The 11,347-nt window shown below is 39.7% G+C and overlaps 1 long non-coding RNA gene across 1 annotated transcript; it reads left to right on the top strand.

The window, feature by feature from the left end:
- The first annotated feature begins 840 nt into the window (after positions 1-840).
- LOC110498954 (uncharacterized) lies at positions 841-5,560 on the top strand. Its single transcript, XR_016489355.1, has 3 exons — positions 841-1,301; positions 4,238-4,330; positions 4,477-5,560. It is a non-coding gene; the product is annotated as an uncharacterized LOC110498954 (long non-coding RNA).
- Positions 5,561-11,347: the final 5,787 nt, after the last annotated feature.

Raw genomic sequence — 11,347 nt, 5'->3', positions numbered from 1 at the left:
AAAAAACTGCACTCCAGTAGTAAAGTTAGCAGGGCAAATTTAAATAAATGGCCCTAATGCTGCAAAATAATGTAGTTCTAAAACCAAGAAAACAATATATAATCTGCCTGCTCCTTGAAGAAACTCATTTGAATGGAATAATGTCGTAAAGAGGCTAAAAAAGAACTATTCACTATCTCAATGCCGGCCTCGTTGTAGACCTTGAACACCTTCTCGATGGCGTTGACGTACGCAGCCGTCCGCAGGTCCAGACCCAGGTTGTACTTACTGGCCGTACGCATGATTTGCTGCAGGGGGAAAAAAACACACAAACACTAGTTAGATACCAGTTACACTGGCAAAACCAGTCACACACACTGACACAAACATACACAGACACATGGTGGTGTGATTGAGAGGTGCCCCGGGCCAGGGCGGGGGCATTGTCATTATCACAGTCTGTCTCATAGAGAACATATGATTAAATTCTAGGATCTGACTCATCGGCACTAACCTCACCAACACACGCAGACACACACACACACAGACCCACACGTGTACGCACACTCACACTCTTACCCTGGCAGATCTCTCCATGGTGTAGGCCAGCCCAGAGTGAACAATATCCTTCTCAGAAGCACCCTGGAGTGGAGAGAGGAAGGAAAGATGTGTTACCAAACTGCCAACACACTACATCACTTCCATACCACATAGTTTGTGTGTGTGTGTGTGTGTGTGTGTGTGTGTGTGTGTGTGTGTGTGTGTGTGTGTGTGTGTGTGTGTGTGTGTGTGTGTGTGTGTGTGTGTGTGTGTGTGTGTGTGTGTGTGTGTGTGTGTGTGTGTGTGTGTGTGTGTGTGTGTGTGCTCACAGCGACTCTGGTCTGGAAGTCAGCAGTGGGAACAACAGGGATCGGTCCTCCCTGCTTTCCAAACTCTCCTGAATGGACACAGAGACAGCGAGGGATTGAGAGATAAATAGTTAGATGGCAATGTAGCAATGTAACATGATCATTGGCAACCATCGTATTTTCAAGTATATCCAGTCGATCAACATTCATCCCTGAAGTTTCATCTGGGTTCACTCACGCATTTCAGATTAGTATTGTTATCTTTTCTTCAAAACCTGAACGTCAGAAAGGCGTATCTGTCTATCTGGCACGTCACCTTAATGTAACCTACGTTATATACGAGAGTGGCCAGCGGACATATCACCAGTTACACTTCTTTCACAGTCATCTTTTCAGTTGTCCTTACAACTCTGAAAACACGGAGACCATTTCCTAGAGAGGACACAGTACTGTATCTCCTGCTACACAGAGGTTGTTAACCTTTCTGGTCTCCCCATCCCGGATCCGGGATCGTGAATACAGACTCAAGCTCATTACCATAACGCAACGTTAACTATTCATGAAAATCGCAAATGAAATGAAATAAATATGCTAGCTCTCAAGCTTAGCCTTTTGTTAACAACACTGTCATCTCAGATTTTCAAAATATGCTTCTCAACCATTGCAAAACAAGCATTTGTGTAACAGTATTGATGGCTAACGTAGCATTTAGCATTAGCATTCAGCTGGCAACATTTACACAAAAAAACAGAAAAGCATTCAAATAAAATCATTTACCTTTGAAGAACTTCAGATGTTTTCAATGAGGAGACTCTCAGATAGCAAATGTTCAGTTTTTCCTGAAAGATTATTTGTTTAAGACAAATCGCTCCGTTTTCTGCGTCACGTTTAGCTATGAAAAAATCCCTTTATCCAGGATTGTGTAAATCTATCAGCAAGCTCATTAGCATAACACAACGTTAACTATTCATGAAAATCGCAAATGAAATGAAATAAATATGCCATCTCTCAAGCTTAGCCTTTTGTAAACAACACTGTCATCTCAGATTTTCAAAATATGCTTCTCAACCATAGGAAAACAATCATTTGTGTAAAAGTAGCTAGCTAGCGTTAGCATTTAGCGTTAGCATTTAGCGTTAGCATTTAGCGTTAGCATTTAGCGTTAGCATTAGCGTTAGCATCCAGCACGCAACATTTCAACAAAAACATAAAAGCCTTCAAATAAAATCATTTACCTTTGAAGAACTTCTGATGTTTTCAATGAGGATACTCTCAGTTAGATAGCAGATGCTCAGTTTTTCCAAAAAGATTCTTTGTGTATTAGAAATAGCTCCGTTTTATACATCACATTTGGCTACCAAAAAAAATCTGAAAATTCAGTCCTCAAAACGAGAACTTTTTTCCAAATTAACTCCATAATATCGACTGAAAACATGGCAAACGTTGTTTAGAATCAATCATCAAGGTGTTTTTCACATATCTCTTCATTGATACATCGTTCTTGGACACATGGTTTCTCCCCTATATCAAATGGAAAAGTACGAGCAGCTGGCAATTGCGCACCGAATTCCACGCAGGACACCAGGCGGACACTTGGAAAATGTAGTCTCTTATGGTCAATCTTCCAATGATATGCCTACAAATACGTCACAATGCTGCTAAGACCTTGGGCGAACGACAGAAAGTGTAGGCTCATTCCTTGCGCAATCACAGCCATATAAGGAGACAATGGAAAACAGAGCTTCAGAAATTCTGCTAATTCCTGGTTGATGCATCATCTTGGTTTCGCCTGTAGAATGAGTTCTGGAAACTTCAGAGTGTTTTCTTTCCAAAACTGTCAGAATATGCATAGTCGAGCATCTTTTCGTGACAAAATATCGCGCTTAAAACGGGAACGTTTTTTATCCAAAAATGAAATAGCGCCCCTAGAGATCTAACAGGTTAACCTGTTAGAGCTCTAGGGGCGCTATTTCATTTTTGGATAAAAAACGTTCCCGTTTTAAGCGCGATATTTTGTCACGAAAAGATGCTCGACTATGCATATTCTTGACAGTTTTGGAAAGAAAACACTCTGAAGTTTCAGAATCTGCAAAGATTTTGTCTGTAAGTGCCCCAGAACTCATTCTACAGGCGAAACCAAGATGATGCATCACCCAGGAATTAGCAGAATTTCTGAAGCTCTGTTTTCCATTCTCTCCTTATATGGCTGTGATTGCGCAACGAATGAGCCTACACTTTCTGTCGTTCGCCCAAGGTCTTAGCAGCATTGTGACGTATTTGTAGGCATATCATTGGAAGATTGACCATAAGAGACTACATTTCCCAAGTGTCCGCCTGGTGTCCTGCGTCGAATTCGGTGCGCAATTGCCAGCTGCTTCCACTTTACCATTTGATTCAGGGGAGAAAGCATGTGTCCAAGAACGATGTATCAATGAAGAGATATGTGAAAAACACCTTGATGATTGATTCTAAACAACGTTTGCCATGTTTTCAGTCGATATTATGGAGTTAATTTGGAAAAAAGTTTGCGTTTTGAGGACTGAATTTATGGATTTTTTTTGGTGGCCAAATGTGATGTATAAAACGGAGCTATTTCTAATACACAAGGAATCTTTTTGGAAAAACTGAGCATCTGCTATCTAACTGAGAGTATCCTCATTGAAAACATCAGAAGTTCTTCAAAGGTAAATGATTTTATTTGAAGGCTTTTATGTTTTTGTTAATGTTGCGTGCTGGATGCTAACGCTAATGCTAACGCTAAATGCTAACGCGAAATGCTAACTCTAGCTAGCTACTTTTACACAAATTATTGTTTTCCTATGGTTGAGAAGCATATTTTGAAAATCTGAGATGACAGTGTTGTTTACAAAAGGCTAAGCTTGAGAGATGGCATATTTATTTCATTTCATTTGCGATTTTCATAAATAGTTAACGTTGTGTTATGCTAATGAGCTTGCTGATAGATTTACACAATCCTGGATACAGGGTTTTTTTCATAGCTAAACGTGACGCAGAAAACGGAGCGATTTGTCCTAAACAAATAATCTTTCAGGAAAAACTGAACATTTGCTATCTGAGAGTCTCCTCATTGAAAACATCTGAAGTTCTTCAAAGGTAAATGATTTTTTTGAATGCTTTTCTGTTTTTTTGTGTAAATGTTGCCAGCTGAATGTTAATGCTAAATGCTACGTTAGCCATCAATACTGTTACACAAATGCTTGTTTTGCAATGGTTGAGAAGCATATTTTGAAAATCTGAGATGACAGTGTTGTTAACAAAAGGCTAAGCTTGAGAGCTAGCATATTTATTTCATTTCATTTGCGATTTTCATGAATAGTTAACGTTGCGTTATGGTAATGAGCTTGAGTCTGTATTCACGAACCCGGATCCGGGATGGGGAGATCAGAAAGGTTAAAGGAAGAGGAAAAGTCTTCAGAACTGAACGAACACAGATCTTCTACAGACAGAGAGACGAGATCAGAAAGCGGACACACAGCTCCAGAGTGAGTACAGATGAAAGACTTCCAATATTAGTCAAGGAAATACACGGCCCTGCTCCTAATATTTAACCTGGCTATTTTGTGAAAGAGAATATGTTGTTAATGAGTGACCTAGATAATAAATACATTAACATTCATCTTTATTACAGGTGGTAGTAAACAAACAGTCAAAGGAAATCTAGTCGCCACATCTAGAAATGGCAGAGGTAAAACAACTGAACAATTTGTCCCCCCTCATCCCCTACCCTGAGGGGATGACAGATGAAAAGGAAAAGAAAATATATAAAAAAAACATTTTGCAGGGAAAGCCAGAGACTTTATATCGTGATGAAAGAAAAAATGCTCCATGCGACCTCATTTTCTACACAACAAACGGTTCTACATGGGAAGAGGAAATACTGAAACACTATTTTACAGGAAATCAGTGGGATGAAAGACCTAAGGAATATTTCAAACAACTGAAAACGAAGGCAGGCACTATAAATGTGTATGATACTGGGATAATCATGGTGCAGGGTAATAGTGAGACGTTAAAGATATTCCCAAATGATTTCCCAGCCTTGAGCGAGAGAGTGAGAAAGAGTGTCGAGAGCAAGCGTGTCGAGGCGAGTGAGCATGTCTTGAAGAAAACGGCAGAGCTAGGCATTGAGGAAAGAGGAGAGCAGAGGAAAAGAGAGAGCGAGGACATAAAAGAGGAAGACATAAAAGAGGAAGACATAAAAGAGGAAGACATAAAAGAGGAAGACGTAAAACAGGAAGACGTAAAACAGGAAGACATAAAAGAGGAAGACATAAAAGAGGAAGACATAAAACAGGAAGACATAAAGGTGGAAATAAAGGAAGAGGTGGAAGGAGGAAAAGGGAAGCACTGAACATTCCAGGGCAGATCAGAAGAGAAACATTATTTTACGGGATGTATAATTTGATGAACAATTATGCTAAAGCCTGCTGTTCCTCTCACCGTATTATTTGAATGTTGTATCTTTTACCTTCTAATGTGTGCTTTTTATTGAGCTTGTGTGAAAAATGCATTCATAAGTGCTCACCATCATCATTATCTTGCTTTGGTTATAGTTGATCACTTTCCCAATGATAAAGGTGCTTAAAGCAAAAAGGTGGTGGTCCCTGTGAATTTCCCCAGCAATATGTGTTTCATTTTGTTTCAAAACGTGTGTTCTAAAATGTATCAAGATTTTTGAAATGCAATTCTAATAAAGTGTGATTTAACAAGTGTCAGGACGTACTACATATACAGTACCCTGCCCCCATATCCCAATTTTTGCCACCTGTAAGTGAGAAACCTACATGCCAAGTACTGACCGTGTATTGTGTTCCCTGTGGTTAAAGAACAGAGCAGAAGCGCTGAACTCTGTTCAGAACTCAGACCTACAGGTTATGGAACATTTGCTCTTTTAGTATTTCTGCAGTATGTTTCCTCAAGGTGAAGGCTTCCCACTTCTATGTCAAAGATAATGCAACAAAAACACTTTAGTGAATACTACAGTAATGTGCCCAAAAACACAACAGTAAACAGAATTATCTGTGTAGGTCACACTACTTCTCAAAAGCGCGTCACCTGTTTTTCCAAACAGTGAGTGTCGAAGGGGCACTGGCACTCTGGATCAGATCAAATGGTGGTTGTCACGTGCCGAAAAAACAGACTTTAGAGTGAAACGTTTACTTACAAGCCGGGAAACCATTTTATTAAAGAGTGACTGTCCCTGTAAAGCAAGTAACTCTTTGAAAACAGCTTATGTGGCATCGATATGAGTCAGAAACCTTTTGACTACAAAGGGGCCTCCTGAGTGGCGCGGTGGTGTAAGACACTGCATTGCAGTGCTATAGGTGTCACTACAGACCCGGGTTCGATCCCGGGCTGTCAAAGCCGGCCACGACCAGGAGACCCATGATGCAGCTCTCAGTCGTCCATGTTAGGGGTGGATTTGGCCAGCCTAAATGTTCTTCTCCCATTGCCCTCTAGCGAATCTTTGTGGCGGGCACATGCACACTGACTGGGGTTGCCAGTTGTACGGTGTGGCGCTTGACCTTTGACTCTCCCGAGTCCGTACGGGAGTTGCAGCAATGAAACAAGACTACCAATTGGTGGTAAAAATGTAAATGGAAACATTTTTGTCATAAAGTCAGTCCCGTCTAAAACTGAGTTAAATTAAAGTTGGGTTTGGATTACAATTATGTCAACAAATCATGCCCCCTTTGGACAAGCTCCACCTGCAAATCACCCCTCCGCCCACTTGGCTTCCCTTCATTGAAAGGCGCTCTATTGTTTCATAGCCCATAAAACATTCAAAGGATCACGGGCCCGATACAGATTGACCATTCGTCCACAGCCAAAGTTCTATGATTGACATGCTCTGCTGAAGGACCCCATTTAGTATGCAGAATAGGTGCTTGGAGTTCGTCTCCCAATTATGCAGCAGTAACGCTAGCTTGGTCTGCAACGACCGGTAGTGGTCAGTATAACCAGAGATACTGAAATATAATGACTTCTGGTATAACTTAGCTAATGCCGTTAAATAACGTTATTGCTGGTTATGTAGGTAACCATATTATTTGATAAAGTGAGGCAGGCTAGTTAATGTTAGCCTACAAGGCAGATTTGCAAGTTAGTTCGTAGCTCACACAAGTGTTTTCTTTATCGTTTACTGCAAAACAAAATAATGGATTCAGTTAATGGTAGTTAACTTATGTCTGAGTCTGACTGATAGAGTGAACTAGGAGCAACAACCCGTAATGGTGTCACCAGCCTGAATCTGATCCAATCTGGAGCTACAGTCAGTCTACATCTGTAAAGCATAGACTTAGGGTGTAATTTGTTACCACACCTATAAAGTCAGAATCGTCTATAGCTTAAAAATGTATGATAACAACAACATTTTCGTGTGTTTTAAGATTAGGGTTAGGTTTAAAATCACATTTTAATCTGGCATAGGCATCCCGCTAGTGGGACACCTGTCAACAAATTCCTGTGAAATTGGAGGGCGCGCAATTCAAATAAATAATCATAACAATTATGGATATTAAACATTTGGTACATACAAGTATCTTATATCTGTTAAAAGCTTAAATTCTTGTTAATCTAACTGCATCGTCTGATTTACAATAGGATGTACAGTGAAAGCATACCATGCGATTGTTTGAGGATGGCGCCCCACATCAACATATTTTTTCAACCAGCACAGGCTTCATAAAATCACAAATAGCAATTAAATAATCACTTACTACTTGAAAATCTTCCTCTGTTTGCAATCCAAAAGGGTCTCAGCTACAACATGCATGGTCGTTTTGTTATATAAAATCCTTCTTTATATCCCTAAAAAGTTAGTTTAGTTGGGGCCATTGATTTGAGTAATCAACTCGTTCAACATGCAGACAAAAGAAACCAAAAAGCTACCGCTAAACTTTGTTAAAACAAGTAAAACAAAGTTTCTATTTAAGCCTCAGGTACCTTACAATGTAACTAAACTATAATATTTCATACAGAAAGAAGTATGTTCAATAGAAAAGTAAAATTAGCAAGTGCACGTCCTCTTCGTCGCGCGCCCACAGACTGATTTCTTACTGTGATTCCCGGTTCCAAAACTCCAAATTCTTCCTGGTTTGGGAAGAAACAAGCCTGAAACCTTGAACAAAGACTGATGACATCTAGTGGAAGCCATAAAAATTGCAAGCTGGGAGCCGGGTTTACCATTGTCCCTATACGTTGTAATGGAAGAGCATGGGATCTCAAAACCACAAGAAATTCTGGTTGGTTTTTCTCTGGATTTTGTCCTACCATATCAATTGTGTTATAGTCTCATGCATTATTTTAACATTTCTACAAACTTCAAAGTGTTTTCTATCCAATGCTACCAATTATATGCATATCCTGGCTCATGGGCCTGAGTAACAGGCAGTTTATTTTGGGCACGTCAGACAGGAAGTGGAAAAAATAGGGGCCTAGCCCTAATTAAGAAGAGTAATTGTAGAAATAGGCAGGCTTTATGACTTTGTGGCTAAGGTAACTAGTGACGACCTAGAATTAGCTTGACCCTAGTTCAGTGGTTCTTAACCTGGGTTCGATCGAAAGTCTCAGGAGTTCGGCGGAGGTCAAGACACACATCCGACTCATATGATTTGTGATGACACACCCCGCTTGGCCATCATTGGCTGCAGGTGATCACGCTACATCGCTTGGCCTATCTGTGCTGCAGGGAATTTGGTGTGATTTCTTTCTTAATATTTTAATCCCTTCATACTTACTATGTCGAGCAAAAAAAGAAAGTGCTCGGACGAATATGTACAATATGGATTCACATGTATAACGGAACGTGATGGGAGTCAGCGTCCTAACTGCATGATTTGCAATGCCAAGTTGAGCAATTCTAGTCTAGCACCGGCAAAACTAAGAGAACACTTCCTTAAGCTGTATGGAGATGGAAAATACAAGAACACAACGCTCGCTGAATTCAAGATGAAGAGAGCCAGATTCGATGAAAAGGCATCTCTGACTGTTCTCGGCTTTGAATCCATCAACAAACCGATCCTCACAGCCTCGTAAGAAGTTGCTTACCTGATCACAAAGCAGGGCAAACCGCACACCATTGGTGAAACACTCATAAAACCAGCTGTGTTGAAGATGGCGAATATCATGCTGGTACAAGAGGCTGAAGTTAAGTTATCCCAAATTCCTCTTTCAAATGACACCATCAGCGACAGAATAGAGGACATGAGCAAAGACATCTTGGCTCAAGTAGTTTCAGATCTGATTTCAAGCCCGGCAAAATTCAGCCTTCAACTCGACGAGACCACAGACGTTTCCAATCTAAGCCAGCTTGCTGTATTCGTGCGCTATGTGAAAGACGACGTGATAAAGGAAGATTTTTTTTATTTTGTAAGCCTCTTACAACAACAACAACTAAGGCAGCCGATGTGAAGAAACTTGTGGATGACTTCTTCAAAGACAACAATTTTTCGTGGGATATGGTGTCGTGGAAATTTCCTCTATTTACCAAATCATGGGAGCAAACCACACACACAAGTCAGAGTTAGTTATAAAAGTCCATCTTTAATTATATGAGCTCTATCACAACCCTGTGACTCTCAGATCGATTCAGTGTCTAACCATGAATTCTCTGAGAGCCCCCTTACAATGCAACTGAGTTCCTTTAATAGCAAAGACACACATAGTCAGACAGCATAGACATAACTCATCGTTCAGCTTTGTCTCCTTTCCCAAACCCAGAACCATAAACCAATCCTCCATTACAACAGGCATATATCAAATTGTCATTTAGATACAACCCACTCTAAATACAAACTCCTGGACAAACTCACGGAGAGGAGGGTGAGGCTATAGGTTAAGATAGAAACAACATAAGAGGGAGCATAGAATGATTCCAGACACTGCAACCTTCCTTTCCCCACTATGGGAAAGGTAGAGAGTGAAAGATATGTTTACACATGATGACACTTTGACCTCTCCCCTCTCAGCGGCCATGCAACTTAGTCTTGACATAGAACAGATACTGCAACCCTCACCACAGAATAACACAAAAATACCATTCTGATGAGAATTAACTTACACACATTTGATGAATATAAAACATCTTACATATGTTACCAACAAATTCTGAATCTTCCCTAACATTCCCCTCTCAAGGGACTCAGTTCCTTTTGAAGAATCAGAATAGTAACATACTCAATATTTTAAAATTCAAATCCCCTCAATGTCAAATACCTTAGCTTATATGTAAACTTTCTCCCTTCTGAAACTAAGTTTACAACCCTTATTCTACAAGACAAACTTGCACATGTTTTAATAACACAGAATAATCCATTTGAGGAAAATAAAAACATAACATATTTATGCTCTTTCAATTACATAAGAACCAGTGTCTAAACACAGGCCTCCTCACAACATATAGGACAGACATCCCTCTAAGTACTCATGCTCAGAAATATACTTAGGAATAGAGAATAGGTCATTGAAATCATTCATATTACAAATCATAAGTAACAACCCAACTATTTATCAAACCAATATTTAGAATATTTAGCACTCCTCAGTGATTCAAATTTGTCTTATCACTCAAAGTAAAAACCTCAATTTAACACACATCAATATTAGCAGATTTACATACAATTATCCCATAATTCTAATACTATTAACTTTTTTAATCATGATTTTAATACAGATCAGTATCTCAATGCATTCTTAATCTAAATTACTACAATTTACATGGTGTAGACCTCTTCAATCAATCTGATACCACAAAAGTATAAACAATTTTAATGGCACAGTTTGATTAAACCCCCCCCCCCCCCCCCCTCTCAGGCACGGCATCTTCTGGCATCTTCGTTTTCCTTCAAATAGCTTTACAGTTCAAAGTGGACGGCCCATGATAATGTCCCAATTTCAATGTCTCATCTTTACCACTCATGTCTTGTCCATTCGTCAACCAATATACCAGCATCATAAGAAAATGTCAGAACAGATCTTTCTCCATGATCACTCCAAGTGGACTCCTCACAGTATGACAGAACCATGAAAGAAAAGCAGTTGATAGCTTAGATCTGATACTGTACACCAATTTCTGGCTTGGTTCTTTTCTCTCGGTAGAAGTGGTTTGGAAAGCCTCCTTCAATGCCTTTGTCTCTCTTCTTCAGCCAGTTAGAGGGGGTTTTGAGGTACACACACCATTCGGTCCAAATTATCTCTTCCATGCATTAAGATACCGTCTGATGTCACCCTTCATGATAACCTCGAAAGAACAGATCAGAACAACAGTTTAGTTCAGTTCATTAACTACATGATAAATTATTACTTTTACCAATTATTCTTAATACACATATCTAAACATATTTCACGGAGAATATCAAAACATTCTATTGAAACTATTCTTTCAAATTGGTTTATACTCCCCATCTCACTGTCAACTCCATCGTAGAGCCAAGGATCAAGAAATTAGACCTATACCCCTCGGGAATAGAACAAAACAAACACAACAATACAATACACTC

This window comes from Oncorhynchus mykiss, chromosome 20 (assembly GCF_057628025.1).
Source record: "Oncorhynchus mykiss isolate SJ-2025 chromosome 20, ASM5762802v1, whole genome shotgun sequence".
Lineage (NCBI taxonomy): Eukaryota > Metazoa > Chordata > Actinopteri > Salmoniformes > Salmonidae > Oncorhynchus > Oncorhynchus mykiss.
The sequence above is the reverse complement of the archived record's forward strand: the minus strand, read 5'-3'. Positions and strand labels throughout refer to the sequence as shown.